Source organism: Triticum urartu, chromosome 1A, assembly GCF_056163025.1.
Source record: "Triticum urartu cultivar PI428250 chromosome 1A, HENAU_Tu73, whole genome shotgun sequence".
NCBI classification, from domain to species: domain Eukaryota; kingdom Viridiplantae; phylum Streptophyta; class Magnoliopsida; order Poales; family Poaceae; genus Triticum; species Triticum urartu.
This window is the reverse complement of record NC_141873.1, coordinates 13,135,482-13,153,307: the sequence shown is the minus strand read 5'-3', so window position 1 is coordinate 13,153,307 and position 17,826 is coordinate 13,135,482. Positions and strand designations below refer to the sequence as shown.

Genomic DNA, 17,826 nt, shown 5'->3' with positions numbered 1-17,826 from the left:
CTGCTGTCTCGAGCTCCTTGGCTTAAGATGGTGTCTTCTTAGTGATGTTGCTCCAAAACATTTTGGCTGCTTCACACTGAACCTCAAACCAAAGGGAAATTAAACAAAAAACACACTGAATGGAACTTAAGCAGAAACACATAGGAGCTTTAATTGAGTGAATCATTCAAATTAAACCATCTATAAAAATTAATATATGGCTGCAACCATTCAACTGAAACTCCTAAAGTAAAATTGCATGACAAGTATCATACACTGAATCAAGTAATGAATCAAGCAAGTATCTTGAATCTGATATGTAGCGTGAGGTATGTAGAATAACACATTCATGGAGATCAGTAGCATAAAGGTATGCTATGTTCTTCAGCATAAGTCAAACAATCTGGTTGTTAGTTTTGAGCCGTGATCTCTTCAATGTCCCTGAATTTCTGTTTTTGCATTATCTAGCCAACTACTAAACTAAACTTATGTAAACTCATGTCACATATACTACCATGTGATAGTAGTACTATTTCTTCTTCCATCAACCAAATTTTGCTTTACCATGTGACAGTAATATTTGTATGTATGTATCCCTGTTGTCTTTTCTTGTAATGCAGCTAGTGATGCTGTTGGCTGTAATTTAGCTACTAAAGCAGCTGTTATGTTTTTTTAACGGGACTGGCTTTACGGAGATAAGGCAAAAATGACACGAGATAAGAGCTGGATGGACAGGGAAAGAAATTCTGTTGAGTGGCAAACTGGCATGAAGGATTTCTTGAATTTTGCCTTCGATGGTGCTCACCCGGACTCAACAGTCCCATGCCCATGTAGGAGATGTCTCAATGTTGTTCCAAAAACGAAAAAGGATGTTCATACTGACTTGTTGTTCAATGGGATGGATCCAACCTACACTCACTGGATATACCATGGTGAACAATCCGATGAGGGAAGCATGTCTGAAGATTCTGATAATGAAGACGCTGGAGATGATGGTGCTGGGGTATGTGACATGCTCAATACTCTCATAAGGGGCACAAACATGGAAAGCAATGCAGACATTGGTGAAGGTGCGGGAGACATTCATGTGGATGCTTCCAGCGGTGATGAAAGGAACCAGGAACCAAATGCAACAGCCAAGGTCTTCTTCGAACTATTGAAAGAGGCAAAAAAAGAGTTGTACCCAGGTTGCAAGGATTTCACGAAGCTATATTTCATTGTGAAGCTTTACCAAATCAAGTGCGCGTCTGGGATGACCAATAGAGCATGTGACTTAGTTCTGCAGATGTTCACACAGGTGTTGCCAAAGGGTCACTGCATTCCTACTAATCTTGCTAAAGTAAGGAAGGTGATCCGAGATCTTGGGCTGGACTACAAGAAGATACACGCGTGCGTTAATGATTGTGTGCTATTCCGTAATGAACATGCTGATGCAGAAGAATGCCCTGTCTGTCATGCCTCTCGATGGAAATCTACTCCTGCTACTGATGAAGACAATGCATCAAGTCGTAAATCAAAGAAGCTAGTGCCACAGAAAGTGCTAAGGTATTTCCCGCTCATTCCAAGACTGCAAAGGCTGTACATGACAGAACATATGTCATCACATATGAAATGGCATAAGGAGGGTCGGATGGATGATGGCGTAAAGAGGCATCCTGCAGATTCCAAGGCATGGAAGCATTTTGATAGGAAATATTATAAGAAATTCTCAAAAGATGCTCGCAGTGTTCGGCTTGGCCTTGCTTCAGATGGATTCAACCCCTTTGGGCTCATGAGTATATCACACAGTACATGGCCAGTCATTCTTATTCCATATAACTTGCCACCTTGGATGTGTATGAAACAAGAAAATTGGATTATGTCAATGATTATTCCAGGACCAAAGTCTCCAGGAAATAACATAGATGTGTACTTGCAGCCCTTGATTGATGAACTGAATGTTCTATGGGAGGATGGTGCTGAGACATATGATGCTGCAACTAAAAAAAATTTCCAGATGTATGCATGCTTGTTGTGGACCATTACTGACTAACCAGCTTACGCAATGCTGAGTGGTTGGAGCACAAAAGGCAAGCTAGCATGCCCGTATTGCCACAAACATACAGATTTTTTATGGCTCAAGTATGGTCGAAAGCATTGCTACATGGGACACCGATGTTTTCTGCCCAGGACCCACAAATGGCGTCGAAACAAGTGTTTGTTCAACAACAAGGCAGATAATAGAGAAGCTCCAGTGGCACTTACAGGTGAACAAGTTCTACGGGAACTTGATAGCATTCAGCATGCACCATTTGGACGGTCAAATAAGAGAAAGCGACCGGAAACTAGTAGCTGGCATAACTGGCGGAAGAGAAGTGTATTTTTCCAGCTCCCATATTGGAAGAACTTGCTCGTAAGGCACAATTTGGATGTTATGCACATCGAGAAGAACATTTGTGACAGCATTGTGGGGACGTTGCTTGAGATGGATAAGAAATCAAAGGATGGTGTGAAGGCTCGTCTTGATTTACAGGACCTGAAAATTAGGAAGGACCAGCATCCAAAGCCTGGTAAGCATAAGTATGACATAAAGAAAGGTTGCTATACTTTAAAAAAGGAAGAAAAGATAATGCTCCTCAAGTTTCTGCAGAGCATTAAGATGCCTGATGGCTATGCTTCACACATTAAGCGATGTGTAGTCCTCGATCAGTGCAAGATTAGTGGACTCAAAACTCATGACTGTCATGTTATATTTCAGAAACTTCTTCCTATTGCATTGCGCAAGCTTTTGCTAGAGAATGTTGTTAACCCATTGCTTCAGCTGAGTAAATTCTTTTCCGATTTATGCTCCAAGGAGTTAAGGGATGAAGATTTGGAGAGGTTGAGCAAAACAATTCCAGAAACTCTATGTCAGCTTGAGATGATCTTTCCACCAGCATTCTTTGATATTATGATGCATCTCCCAATTCATCTTGCTGAAGAGGCCCGATTGGGAGGGCCTGTCTTGTACAGATGGATGTATCCAATTGAGCGATACTTGCGTACGCTCAAAGGATATGTGCGTAACAAGGCTCAACCAGAAGGTTCTATAGCAGAGGGGTACATACTTGAAGAGTGCATGACTTTTTGAAGTCGATTCGTTGATGGAATGCCTACCAAGCTAAGTCAGTCCGAACGTCATGAAGACGGGGGTACAGATCAATCACCAACGGGGATTAGCATAATGAGTATAGTTGATTACTCCAAGAAAGGTTTTGTTTGTGAATCATTGTCTTTGGCTGAGATTAATCAAATGAGGCATTTCATAATAACAAACTGTGAGGAAACCGCGCCATGGATTGAGTAAGGATACTTATGTATTTAATTCACATCATGATATGCTTTAATACTTTCCTGTTCAACTAACAATCATTTCTCTTTGAAGTGAACATCGTGAGGAGCTCAGAAGGAACAATTCTCCTAATCCTAAAAAGCAGCACAAGGAAGAGTTTGTTGGTTGGTTTGAGAGACGGGTAATTTTCTTTCGCATTTTCACTAATGTTCCTTGTAATAACGTACCAACGCTGTACAATACACTCACACATATTCTATTTCATGAAACAGATTACAGAACTCCACAATGATGGGAACGTCAACAATCTTATTTATGCACTAGCTAAAGGACCTGATCATCTAGCTCGGGTATACAACCGTACAGTTCTGAATGGATATTTCTTTCGGAATTCCTATATAGAGCAGGACTTGAGTACCCAAAATAGTGGCGTCATAGTCAAGGGCGATGCAAACACAGGAAATATTGATTATTACGGGGTGATCAAGAAAATCATATTTCTTGACTTTCCTCTTGATAAGGAGGTTGTTCTATTCCAGTGTGACTGGTTTGATGTGCCTCCTGCCAACAAAACTGAAAGTAAGGGGTATAAAAAGGACAAATATGGAATTATTGACCTTGACACTACTTTACACCAATTCCAGGGAGACCCTTACATTCTAGGCCTCCAAGCTCAACAGGTTTTCTATGTGAGAGATGTGAAGAACCCTGATTGGGCAGCTGTTATTAAAATGAATCCACGAAATTTGTTTGCTCCTTCTGTTTTAAATGGTGTAGGCCTTGATGAAGTTGTTGAAGCCGATGAGGGTGGTGAGGCAGATGTACTGGATGTCGTTGATGCAGAAATTACAGTGCCAAAAATTACAGTACCTGAAGAGATCACTAGTTGGTGTGGAAATGATGATGAAGGATCCAGCATTGATGTTTCAGTCATAGAAAATATAAAACCTATTGAGTTTGAAGATGTCCAATTCGAATCTGATGATGATACGGATGATGATGAGGCTTACGTAAATGATGGCCATGTTGCTCCTTTGGGACAAGAAGAATTGGATGATGACCAGGGGTTCTTTGTATAGTTTTTAATTTCTTGGTAAGGTGCTTTTCACATGTGTAAGCCATAATTATAAGTTCCTAACTGTTATGATGGTTACCTACGAGAAATATCTCTCCTGAAGTTTAATCTGATATAAAACAGGTTGAAACAAGGCATGCCTGCATAGGGTCATATGTTGTGGCAAATGGGAACAAGAGCTAGTGCCCAGCACTAACAATTTGGTGATGAAGAGAAGAGAAGAGTACTTGCTGTTCTTTTAGTGTTGTTGCTATTTTCCTTTTGACAGTGATGCTATGTACACACTGTTGCTACGAACTTATGGTCTTTTAGTGTTTTTGCTATTTACACTACTTTGCCTTGAACTTATGGTCTTTTGTGTGAACAATCTATACAAGTATAGCTGTTGAAACTTGTGTGCTGTCATTTTGAAACATTTGTTATATATCTCGCTAAGATGGTTTGTTATATCCTACTAAAATCTTGTGTCATATGTCCTTATATATATATCTTGATGTAGTGTTGTTGATCTGGTGATGAATTCTTGCTGAAAATTACTCTAGGATACAACTGTTATGCTGCTCAATTGGTGGCTGAAGAGCTGTTCAAATGAAGCCTGGGAGTGTTTAAAAATAGCTAGAATGCAGCCTTGCACAATTTCTCTATTTAACACATAATTTTATATTGAATCTCCTTTTTTATTAAGAGCACATATAAATACATCACATCAAGCAAGATACAGAAAAATTAGGAAGAGTGTGTGGTGCTCAGTTCTCACGACTCACCTTTGTGAGAAAGGGCACTGAGCTTGCCGTCTTTCGGGTGCCGAGCACGACCTTGCTACCGGAGGAGGTCAGTAGGGTCAGTGGAGGAGACCCTGGCGGTGCAAGAAACCCTAAAGTGAAGGGCGCTCGTGAGTGTGCAATGCTTCGCACGCGCGTAGAGCACTCCTCCAAGTTGTGGTACCACCGATGTCCACTTTGCAAGATATGTGACTAAAATGCAACTTAGGTGCAAGTTGTGGTACCTAATGTGTTAATACCTCTGTAAACTAGTACGCCCCTTTAATCAGATCCTGCAAAATAGTATAATAAATAAAGGAAAAAATCAGGAGCACAGTAGAGAATATCGTTGCAATATCCTGCTCCTTTTTGGCAACACTAGAGGATTGTTGCATTATGTTGTACGTATTACCATGGATGCTCAATTTGTCGCAATATGTAACAGTTATTGCAACGCAACGAAGGTGAGGCAAAAAGTCACCCTATTACAACCAATACATGCTTTGTTGCAATAGAATCTCTGACTAGCGCCACATGTCACAGGTGTTGCAATAGTACCTATGTACTTTGTTGCAATACCTAGCCTTTATTGCAACAAGATGACCAATTCACGCAACGGGACAAGGATGTCGCAATATCACTACCATATTACAACGACGATGCAGCTTGTGGCAATACATGGCTTCTATTGCAACAAAACGAGTACTTAACGCGATGAAACAAAATTGTGGCAATATGTAGATCCTATTACCACGGACTGGACTTTTGTGGAAATATAGCATTTTATTGCAACACAAGATAGTTGTAGCAATAATTTTTGTTGCAATAGACCGGAATCCTTGTAGTGCCTGCTACTGCTTAGAGTTGAGTCAGTTCTGATTCATCGGGGATGAATCGGAGATGTGTGAACATGTCCTACTGTGTGTGAGCTAAGTGTGTGAACACGATTTGGTAAAGGTAGCGGTGAGAGGCCATGTAGGAGTACATGGTGGGTTGTCTCATTGAAGCCGTCCTTAGGAACTGAGTTCTGTGTTTGTGATCCATGAAACAGTTACTACCATGCATTGGGCGCGAAACCAATGGACCCTCTCGGCTTCTTGATCACCCTTGTCCTCTGTCCAGGAGTTGCAACTAGTTTCTGGTGTTTATAGGATATCTGTTAGCGGCCGTGCGTAGCGCTGACCCTAGGGGTGGGCTATGATGCGGTAGATACACCGTGGCACGGTGTACCGGGCGCCCGTTTGGTGTCTCGGGAACCCTGTTCACATCGTTCGGGGCCGTATGTGGAAACCTCGGCCGGACTCCCTGCGGATGGAACCTGGATAGGCGATAAACCTAGACTAGAGACTTGAGTGTTTAGGTAGGCCGTGACCGACACCCTCGTTGGGCTTCCGCTTGAAGGTTGTCGAGTACATGTCGTGTAAACGACGGTAAGTGGTGAGAGCGTGTGTGAAGAAGTACACCCCTGCAGGGTTAACATCATCTATTCGAATAGCCGTGTCCGCGGTAATGGACTTCTGGGTTGCCTATAACATTTCATAGACAAGTGAAAGTGGATACTCTAAAACTCGCAAGATAAGTGTGAGTGCTATGGATGGCCTTCTCGTAGGGGGACGGGAGCGGATCCATAGTGGTGTATTGAATGGTGAATATGTGGACTCGTGTTCGCCACCTCAAAAGAGTTGCTTGCAATCGTAGTTCAGGTTAGCCACTGAGTCAAAGCTGGCTTGCTGCAGTTAAACTCCACCACCCCCCCTTGTTGATACCGATGCATATGTAGTTTAGTTCTGATGTAAGTCTTGCTGAGTACCTTTGTACTCACGTTTGCTTAATTTATGTTTTGCAGAGAGATTTCAGTCTTGCTAGTAGATCTGCGTGGACTTCGGCATTTAGCTTGATACATCAGCTACGATCTTGTGCCCTCATCAGGATCTGGTAGATAGTCAGGCTTCTTAGCCTTTTTCATTTGTAGATGTCTGTACCCAGACATGTTAAGCTTCCGCTTGTGTTTTGACTTGTATGCTGTGATTGTTGGGTCATGAGACCCATGTTTGTAATATCACGCTCCTCGGAGCCTAGTGAATAAATACTTGAGTCGTAGAGTTATGTTGTGATGCCATGTTGTATTTACACATATCGAGCATATTGTGTGTATGATTGAAATGCTTGGTATCTGTGGGATCCGACAATCTAGTTGTTTATCCTTGTCAGCCACTCTTATGGGGAAATGTAGTCTAGTGCTTCCATGAGCCATAGTAGTCCGCTACAGCCCGGTTCACTGGAGTCCTGTTAGCCCAGCACTACTGCTCAGGACACTTGACTGGCCGGCATGTGTTTCACCTCGTTCCTGTGTCTATCCCTTCGGGGAAATGTCACGCGGTGACATCCAGAGTCCTGCCTAGCCTGCTACAGCCCGGGTTCCCGGAGTCCTGCTAGCCCAGTGCTACAACCCGGATTCACACGCTGCTGACCGACACGCTCGATGTGAATCATGTATGCCTGTCCCCATAGGTTAGCGCCGCTTTGGTTTCACGACTAGCTATGTCGGCCCGGGTTCTCTGTCATATGGATGCTAGCGACACTATCATATACGTGAGCCAAAAGGCGCAAACGGTCCCGGGCCATGGTAAGGCGACACCCGTGGGATACCGTGCGTGAGGCCGGAAAGTGATATGAGGTGTTACGGGCTAGATCGATGTGACTTGGAATCGGGGTCCTGACAGCGTTGGTATCAGAGCCTGACTGCCTGTAGGATTACCAAGCCAAACTGGTCGAAGTCGAGTCTAGAAATGCTTTAGTTATGTAAGGGGATTGATTGTGGAAGGGAACGTAAGGCTCTTTTTAGTCCTTATATCTCATGCCCTCTGATCTGAGTCACCCTCTTCTTTTCTACGGGGTTAAGAAACTAGGCTTTCTCCTCTATCTATCAGGATGACGTGTTGCTAACCCGTTGACTTAAAGGATTGATGGATTCACGCCGCAGTTCTGTTTCCAGTACTTCCGTGTGTTCATAATTGGTCTCGGAACCTTGATGTTATGATGTTGAGTGGTTATGCCACCATTTTTGTCACGACCGGTTTTCCAATAAAAATATTTATTGAGAAACCAATCTTTTGAGTCCAGTATGAGAGAAATGCTCCTCACTGGTAGACAATTCTTGATACAATAAGCCTGTAGCATAAAATATATTACAGGGTCGAGCTATGGTTGCTCAACCAAATTATTACAAGCACGCCAATAATTATACATAATGGCGGACATGACACAGTGGTGTGGAGGCATACTACTGACTCGAGGGTAGGGTGGTGGTGGAAAAACACAGCGGGGAGAGAGATACAAGACTCTAAAACTGTCGTCTCATCGAGCGTCGAGGTGAGGCTCGATGAATTTATTGGGTAGCGGAAGCGGATGTAATACAGTGACCAAATCCAGGGTCGCACGAGACTGACTGGGATTCCTCTAGGCGTCGGACTCGCTATCGAACTCTTCATCCATGAGATCGCCTTCGTCAGCATCTGGCCAAATCAACAAGCCAGTGAGTACTTTGAAAGTACTCGCAAGACAGTTCGGACATAAGATATAACAAATGCATGCATGAATGCGTCACGATTAATTCACCAATGTACATTCAAAAATTAACATAACGAAGTAAGTAAAAGGGAAACGGCGGTAGTCCGCCTGAAATCCCAACAAAATATAAATAAAAACCGATCGGGTGTCTGAAGCGACGCCTCGAAAGGTGAACAAATAAATATAAGGAAAAGACGCCACAGTTGGGCGTCTTAGCGACACCACATAAAGGGCTTTAAAAGAAATGCCACAGTCGGACGTCGGGGCGACATCACAGAAAGGGCTTTTTAAAAGAAATGCCACAGTCGGACGTCGGGACGACATCACAGAAAGGGCTTTTTTAAAAGAAATGCCACAGTCGGACGTCGGGGCGACATCACAGAAAGGGCTTTTAAAAGAAATGCCATAGTCGGACGTCGGGGCGACATCACAGAAAGGGCTTTTAAAAGAAATGCCACAGTCGGACGTCGGGGCGACATCACAGAAAGGGCTTTTATTGAAAGTAAATAATAACAATGCCACAGTCGGACGTCTGAGCGACATCGCAGAAAGGGCTTTTATTGAAAGTAAATAATAACAATGCCACAGTCGGACGTCTGAGCGACATCGCAGAAAGGGCTTTTATTCACAAGGAAATAATGCTCATAATAAATATTCAATTCATGAAAATAAACGGATTAGTCCATCCACAGGAATAATCATTTAACCGGACTTAGCACTCATGCGATTCACCGGAGTCTCTGTCATCAAAACTGACATTTGGTCAGGATAAGTTAATATCGAACTTGGACATGGAATAGATGATTCGAAGGAATATATGACTCTGCAGAGCTTGTACAAAATTTTTCCCACAGCCAACGGATTTCCGTAGTCACGAAGGACTAGTTCCATTTACGGATTTTCGGAAGAAAACACAGCTAACCAGTACACACCCATCCTACCTCTCGATGCTAGGAATCACCCTAGACATCGTCCAAGAAAAACTTTTGAGACGGGGAGATCACAATCTCGAATAGCATGGGATCAAATTTATATACGCGCGCTCTAAGGGCCAACCGGAAACACCCATGCCCCCTGACCGGATGACTGGCTTTAATCCAGGGCCATGGAACCATCATCACGGCCTCTCCTTTTTGGTGTGTACCAGGAAAGCGGTTTACAACTTACTAAGCCATATTCCTTGCGGAAAACATGTGGTAGTACAGGGAAGGAGGAATGGAAGGAACTGGAATGATACGAGTTGACATTGAAGTCACATAGTCTGGCATAAGCCTGGCATGCTACAACACTGCCATCTTACCCATCCTCATGCCAACACATGGCCATGCATACTCACATCCATCCACTCATGGATTTCCGAAACTTACTTGCCTCATCGTTGCAGGTAACATGACATTCGTCGGTATGTTCATCAACATGCCATAAACTACTTAATGCAAACATGCCAAAACAATCATCATATCAAAAGTTCGAACATGCTTGCCTGGTTCGGAGTAGTCGGAGCCTAGCTCGGTGAAGTTCGCGGCTCCGTCACCTCCTTCGGTATCTACGGTATAAAGAAAATATATTCGCTATCGTAAATACCAAGAGGTGCACAAAAATTATTCCAAATATTTTTCAAATAAATCTGATAAAAAACTAGACAAAATTTTAAAGAGGACAGAAAAAAGAATCAATCAAAAATACTTTTCTGCTTTAAAGTTATAAAGGTTTTTGTCCAGGGACTCATCTGTAATGAAACAGAAGGTTTCCAAGGGCTAGCTTATAAAAACAGAAAACGTTCCAGTCTTGAATACGCCAGCCCAGAGGAGAAAGCGTATTTTGCCCGAAGGCGTTTTCAGAAAACGATTCGTTTAAAAAGATCTGAGAGGCTGACGGGCGGGTCCCACTCGTCAGGTTTAAACTTTCAAACGAGGGACGAAGCTCGTCGGCGCCCGAGAGCCGCGCTGGTCGCCGGCGGCGATCCACGGCGAGGCAGGGGGATCGGAGGGTACCTCCGTGTTCAGGGCGCCCTTCTGCGTCGGTTGGTGGTGGTGGTGGTCGCCGGCGAGTACCACGTCGATGGCGAGCCTTGCTCCGGCGGACGGTGGTTCGGGTGGTCGTGGGACTCGTCGGAGAGAGCTGCGGAGATCAAATTGAGGAGGGGGTTAGACTTCTGGTAGCTAGAGGGGGTAGCTGACGGGGTTTGAGCGCCGGAGACGGCCTCACCGGAGCGAATCGAGGTGGAGGCCGAGGCGGAACGGGGCGGCCGGAGTCGGGGGAGGAGACCTCCTCAAGGTTCCTCTAGTGGCCTGGCGGGGTGTTTGTGGGGTGCAGAGGGAGTGTGTGCTCGAGAGCGAGTTCGAGAGCCCTTTTATAGGCGGTCCGAGGCGGTGGCCGAGAACGGGGTTCTCCGGCGAAGCTTACGGCGGCGCAGGGCATTGGTCGGGGAGGTTTAGGGGTCGAGCGCCGTCGTGGGGGTCCACTGGGTCCGTTTAGGTGCTAAACTAGCCAGGGTTTGGGTGTTTTGGGCGAGCTCGACGGAACGGGGCGGCGCGGGCCCGTCCGCGGCAGGGAGCGTGCCCAGTGCTTGCCGGGCCACGGCGACGGTGCAACGGGGTGTGCTGGCGTGCATGAGGCCACGCGGAGCGCCAGGGAGCGTTGGGCGGCGCCGAACGGCGTTGAGCCGCCGTTCTGCTTCCTGTCGGTTGCTACGGGGGTTCGGCCGCCGCAAGACATGCCGGCGCAGGCGGGCCAGGGCGCCACCGACGCCAGGATGGCGCCAAGCGCGCGTGTGGTGCTCCAGACAGGAGGAAGAGGCGGCGAGGAACGTGCCAAGGGCACTGTCTACGCGTGATTGAAACTGACGAACGAAAACGACACTGAACTCTGAATTTTCTGAATATGAACAGCAACAGTGCACGCCAAGTGTTCGACAGAATGAATTTGGCCTCTGGGGATTTTTCCTTGAGCTGATTTTTGGTGGAGTGGCTACTCATTGCTCCAGTAGGCTGCCTGAATTTTGGTGGAATTTTTGGAGAAGTGTAGATATGAATTTCACCAAATTTGGCAAATCTGGTCCAAACTTGCAGAGAATGAAATTTGAAAACTTTGAAAAGAGGAGGAGTGGATCAAGATGGTTCTGGGTTGTGGGTACAAAGGACTATCCAGGAGAGTTGGTTTGAGGTCAAAACTCAAAAGAAAAAGGGTACTTGCTTTGAAAATCTCTCAGGCTCCAAATAATTTTCAGAAATGATTTGAGGGGAAAAATAATTAGAATAAAATCCAAAACTTGCTTGGATTAGTTGGGACAGAGAACTTAGGTTGATTACAAGGAGGAGGGGAGGTTTTGGAGGGGTTTTACCACGTGGGCAAAATACAAAGTCATGGGTGGTTAACAAGATATGAAAATCCCAAATTTTCATAGAGTTTCTTTTTAAAAGAAAAAGATTAAACTGCCAAAATAATTTTGAGAGGGAACCATCAGAGAAGAAAGTTTCAAAAGATCAAACACCATAGTTTGAAGAAAAATAAAATCCTTGCCAAAGAAAAGGAAGTTTATTTTTTTAAGAGGAAGGTTTTCTGGAAAATTTTAAATGGCCTCTTTTCAAAAACCACAAAGTTTTTGCTGAAAACCAAATAAAAACTTTGGAGTGTCACAATTTTGCAGGATGTCTCAAATCTTTTTGAGCATTTACAGCCGTTATGCTGTCCGAGCCATCCCAGGTTTCCAAGTAGTCTGATGCATTTGCAAACCCCTTCCTCCCGTTTCTGATGTCCAATTGGGCCAGATTAATCACACTAATCGGTGAGTTGAGGTACTCTATTACCCCAACATATATGTTGGAGCTATTATTATGACCCTAGGTGTCTTAGAGAGTCACCTAGTGATCTAGCCATGTTTTTATCCCCAGTGTGTGATTCTGGCCATTATTCTCGAAAGCATCCCGTGATGCCATTTAGTAGTAGGTATTCTACTCATGGGTTCTTGAACCCGAGATTCACTCTACTTTACCTCTTTTTGATAGTGTTGCTAGTTCCTTTAGGATATTAGTAACCTTTGCGATAGTCCTCGAGGTTCGTGGTACATCCTTCTTCCAATTATCATGAACCATTCTTGGCAGGAGTTTTTTTTTTTGAACCAAAAGGTCACGACAGAGTGCTCCTGATGAGTTCTCCATTCTATGTTGTGACTCTGCCAACCCTACCTTTCTGCATGGGTTATCCGGAAGAAATATGTTGAACTCGTTCGACATACTAATCCATGCATCCACAACTCAGAAAGTTATATGTTCCTTTGAGTTGTCCCCCTTCCATTATATTCCGACCCTCATCTATCAATTGATAGACAAGAGTATGTGAGCATTCGTTCATCGGTGCCTATTATTCTTGTGGTTCGTCGAGCCGTTCTATTTTAGAATGACTAGGAGAAACAAACTCCAGTACCTCATCCATATCTAGGATTGGGTCAAAGCAATTGTATTCCGCAGATCAAAATGCCAATCCAGCTTCTGCTCTGCTCTACCTTGGAGTGTTGCCATCTTTATGTCAAGAGTGTCATGAGAATTGCACCACCTCTTATGAATTCTTGACGCAGTAATACTTCTTGCCATCATTGTTACTTCCTCGGTTCCCGTGTTATTGTAATCGGAATGCTGACAAGTGAATCGTGATGTGTGAAATCAATACTGCTAGCAACCCCATTACTTGGTAGTAAATGGACAATATTCTCATTCTTACCGTGTTGGGTTTTGACTCATCATTCTAAGATAGATTGTGCTACCAAGTCCTTATTTCCGGTGCACTCTTCGATCAATGAGTTAGGATTATTCAATTCCTCACTCTTTTGATCATACCATCTTGCCCTGAAAAGCAAGATTGTTCTCGAGCTTAGTAACATATCGGTGGTTCGTGATTTTCTGAAGATCTTCTCGGAAGTATTACTTGGCTGTCACCTAACCGCTATGTTGAGTTCGTGATCAAGTTGGTTTCTTATACACCACCCCTTCTCCAAGAATCTGTGTTGGATATCCCTGAGCTAGATGGTTGAGCTAGACAACAACTTGGAGAATTGGAAGATAAAAGCTTGTCTGACTTAGTTCATGTTAAGGGATATCTTCTGTGTGTGTGTGTGTGTGTTGAAGAAAGATGATATCTCCATCAATTGGTCCTCGTGATCAGTTGTTGGATCTATCGCCTTGTCAAAACTTTGACTTGAGTATGGGCTATCGTCAAGTCAAATCAGAACCAACGATGTTCGTAATGTTGTCTTACCCGTGGTTGATCCCTCGAGCATACACCATTACCTCTTTTGGTCTGACCAATACTATCCTCGTGTTCACATGATGGTGGAAGTCCAGTGATATGGAAATTCCGATGAGTTGTTGTTGAGCCCATCAACAGCATCTTGTCTCCTCCATGATTCATGTTGAACATTGAGCTAGTGCTGGGAACCTGTGTGAGCATTTTCTTCATGCCCCGTTCATGAGGCATATGTTTGGATGAAAGAAGTGACTTCCTCTAATTCATGTGCACTCGATGTAAGTTGCCGCCATGAATTTGAGAAAGGTTTGTTTTGTTTTCCTTGGAATCATCCCAAATCAGTCATGCATATGTGCGAAGTATTCTATGGTTTGGTAGATTAATTACCTCCACTCCATATGTGTTCCTAGCACACCAAGCCACTGATTGATTTGTTCAAGGAGAAGGAGTTCCTTCATAACAACTAGTCATGACTTATGTTAGGACTTCATTATCCTGAATGATGGTTCCCAACCTGAACTCGGTAGTGTTTATTATAAGACTACTGGGTGGTCATGCTTGTCTAGGACCGCATGTTCACATGTGTGTAGCATAGCCAGCTCATGTTTTGGAGCTTGCTATCGTAGTTCATTCCCCGAGAATCTCGCAACGTCATCTCGTCAAATTGTGTTGCAAACCTTCATTTTCCTTTCTAGACTCGATGAGTCTGGAATATCCTGACACCAACCAGATCTGAATCTCAGGCAGATATGATGGTTGGAGCATTTTCCAAGAACTATAATATTGGTCTCTCAATAATTGGTAAAGTGGATGTCGTGGCCAACACACCCAGCCGGATGACCTATTATTGAAGTATCTCGGTTGAAGAAAGTTGGCCACCTTCCAGTGAGGATTTCGTAGGATTTACCTCCGTAGTTAATTTTTACGGATTCTTGTGCTTCCGAAGTCCGATCTTTTACTTGATGTTCTATATATCAAACCATATCTATGATTGGGATACACTAGCACATCAAGGAGAACATTAGAAGCGGAGTGCTATATGTCTCTCGGTCGATCATCCAGATGTTGTTTCCTTGGCCTCGCTAAGGTGAAATCTGAGAAAGTGTTATCTTCCTTTGCGTCTGCATTATCCATCACCATTCATCATGGTAGTAAGATGTCTTCCCAGGATCCTCGGCACGGATGTTGGTAAGACCTTGATGAGTATGGAAATGCTCAAGTTCTTGAGAGCACGCTCAGGCACTAGGTTCTGATGTTGTCGTTAACTGGAATGTGCCTCCGTTCTCTCAGTTGTTCGATAGCCATCCAATTGGTGGAATCACCTTTGCCGGTGAACCTTCTCCCCAGTTACCAGAATCATTCCCAACATTTGCATTTTGTTCCCAGCTTGCACCTCAGTAGTTGTTGTTCAGGATCATCTTCAAAGTGGACATACCACGAGTTCCATCCATCTCCGATGATAAGCAAAAATCATCCATTGCGTTGTCTTCAACAAGGTAGTCCACATCATCCATCCTAGTCCAAGTATGCCATCTCTTCAAGCTACCTCAAACGATCAATTGTAAATTGCCTTAAGCTGGTATGAAGAGTTTCAATGATCTCTGAATCAAAAGTAATTCTTTTTGCCACTTAAGGGAATATTTCTGTGAGTCACTTTCCTTAAGATGTTTCGTTATGGTATCATGGAAATTATCTCCTAGCTACTTTGAAACCATGCATCATCCTACTTAAGCGTGGAATTGTTGCCTACCAAATTTGAACCTTATCATCCGCTTCTTTCCATCACCCCTGTTGTGTTTTTCGTGTCTGAGCTCAAGAGATGTTTTATATCTCACTCCATGAGTTGATCTTGAGTGCTCGATCTCCGAGGAGATCGATTTCTATAGAATTTCTTTCTGCCGTCATCATGCTGGATGAAGATCCCGAAAGCAAAGACGTCAAGATCAAGATGACGAAATGAATCAACATCCTCGGGAAGGGCAGTTGGATCGAGAATACTGCGATAGTTTTGTGACCCCCCCCTTCGTTCTTACCTCACGTCTTGAATCTCGGGCCGAGATTCTTGTCTAGTGGGGGTGAGTTGTCACATCCCTAGTTCTATTAATGCCTAGTGCTAGCATCTGGTGTTGCATCATGTTTAAATTTCAGTTAAACCCGAAATGGGGATTGCCTAAACCCTAGCACCAAATGAATTCAACTAGGTTCAATGAAAAAATATTTTCAATGATCTCAATTGCCCTTTAGAAAAGTTCATGATTTTTGTTAAAGGTGAAAACCTCTGCCAAAAGCCATGCACATATTCCTAGGTCATTCTGGATTTTTGAACTAAATCATATAGTATTTGAATTTGGGCATTTAAATACTATAAAATAATTAAAATGTTCAAATAATCCTAAACTGAAATGTTCCATGTTGGATATATTCCAAACAGTGGCCATGAGCAGTTTGGAGATTTTTGACTGTGCCTAAATATTTTTAATAAAGCCCAGAACAAAATATCAAAATAGAAAAGAGAAATAAAATAGAAATAGAGAGAGAGAACCTCACCTGGCCTCACTGTGCAGCCCACCTAGTCGGCCCAGCTGGCGGCCCAGCCAGCTGGCGGCCCAGCCAGCTGGCCAGCCCACCAAGGGCAGGGGCGTCTTCTTCCTCCTGCCAGAAGGCACAGGAGAAGACAGCCACGGCGCCGCGGCGTGCCACGCCGGCAGCTACCTGCCTGGCCGCCCCCTCGTTGCCCTGGACTCCCTCTGCGACGCCACGCTACCCCCCTGGACCAACCTTGACGCTCTCGCTCTCTCCCTCGCTCTCTGCTCCCTCTCCCGAGCACACCCGAGCGGAGCTCGTCGTCGCCAACGCAATTTGCCGCGATCACCGCCGTCCCGGCGATGCCCCGAGCTGTTCCCGAGCTCCTGCACCTCGTCGCCAACCTCCTCACCAACTCACGCCACCAGATGAGCCCAGAAGCGACGCCCTCAACGTCATCTCCATCCACGGCCAACCGAGATCGCCGCCGTCAATTCGCCGTCGCAGAAGCTTCCCCGAGCCCGCTGAGTTTCTCTCCCGACCCCTTGTGAGCTCCTGCACCTTCCCTATGCTCGCCCCCTCTCCGTTTCTCTCCGCTAGCTCGATTCCGCCGGAGTCGAGAGCTCATCGCCGCCGTCCATGGTGCCGCCGTCGTTTTAGCCACCATAGCTCGTGCCTGATCGCGTCAACGCGTTCGGTGCCTTCCCAGGAGCACGCAGCTCCCACCAGCTCCTCCTCCCGAGCACCCTAACGCCGAGCCCACACCAACCCCGAACTCCGGCCACCGCCTTTGAGCTCGTGGCCGTCGACTCCGGCCACCCCAGGCCCGGCTACTGCCACCAGGCGACGCGCTGCAACGCCAGCTACCCGTAGAGCCCAACCACGGCTCAAGCCGCGGCTTATACACGAAACCCGAGCAACTCCGGCGAGTTGCCGCCATGGTTTTGGTCGCCAGCGACTTAACTCCGGCCGTGCCGATGTGGCACCATCATTAGTGGCTAATGACGCCACTAAACTAACCCCTAGCTCACTGACGAATGGACCCCACACCTAATTAACCCCGGGTTTAGTTTCCTGTTTAGATTAGTGCTAACCCTATGGACCCCACGTGTCAGCTTTGACTTTGGTCAAGTCAACGTTGGCTGGTCCCACTTGTCATCCACCCAAACCAGCCTGAGACACTGACGTGTGGGTCCCAGCCGTCAGGTTTGACCTGGGCTGACGCCTTTGACCTACTGATGTCACGGTGACGTAATGCTGACGCAATAATTCATTTTCTGGAATTAGTTAGTTCTAAATAATTCAGAAAATTCCAGAAAATGCCCAAAACTTCTAAAAATCATAGAAAATCAACCGTAACTCCAAAT

General features: G+C 44.9%; 1 pseudogene; it reads left to right on the top strand.

The window, feature by feature from the left end:
• Positions 1–664: 664 nt before the first annotated feature.
• On the top strand, positions 665–4,368 carry LOC147988379 (uncharacterized; annotated as a pseudogene).
• The last annotated feature ends 13,458 nt before the right edge of the window (positions 4,369–17,826 follow it).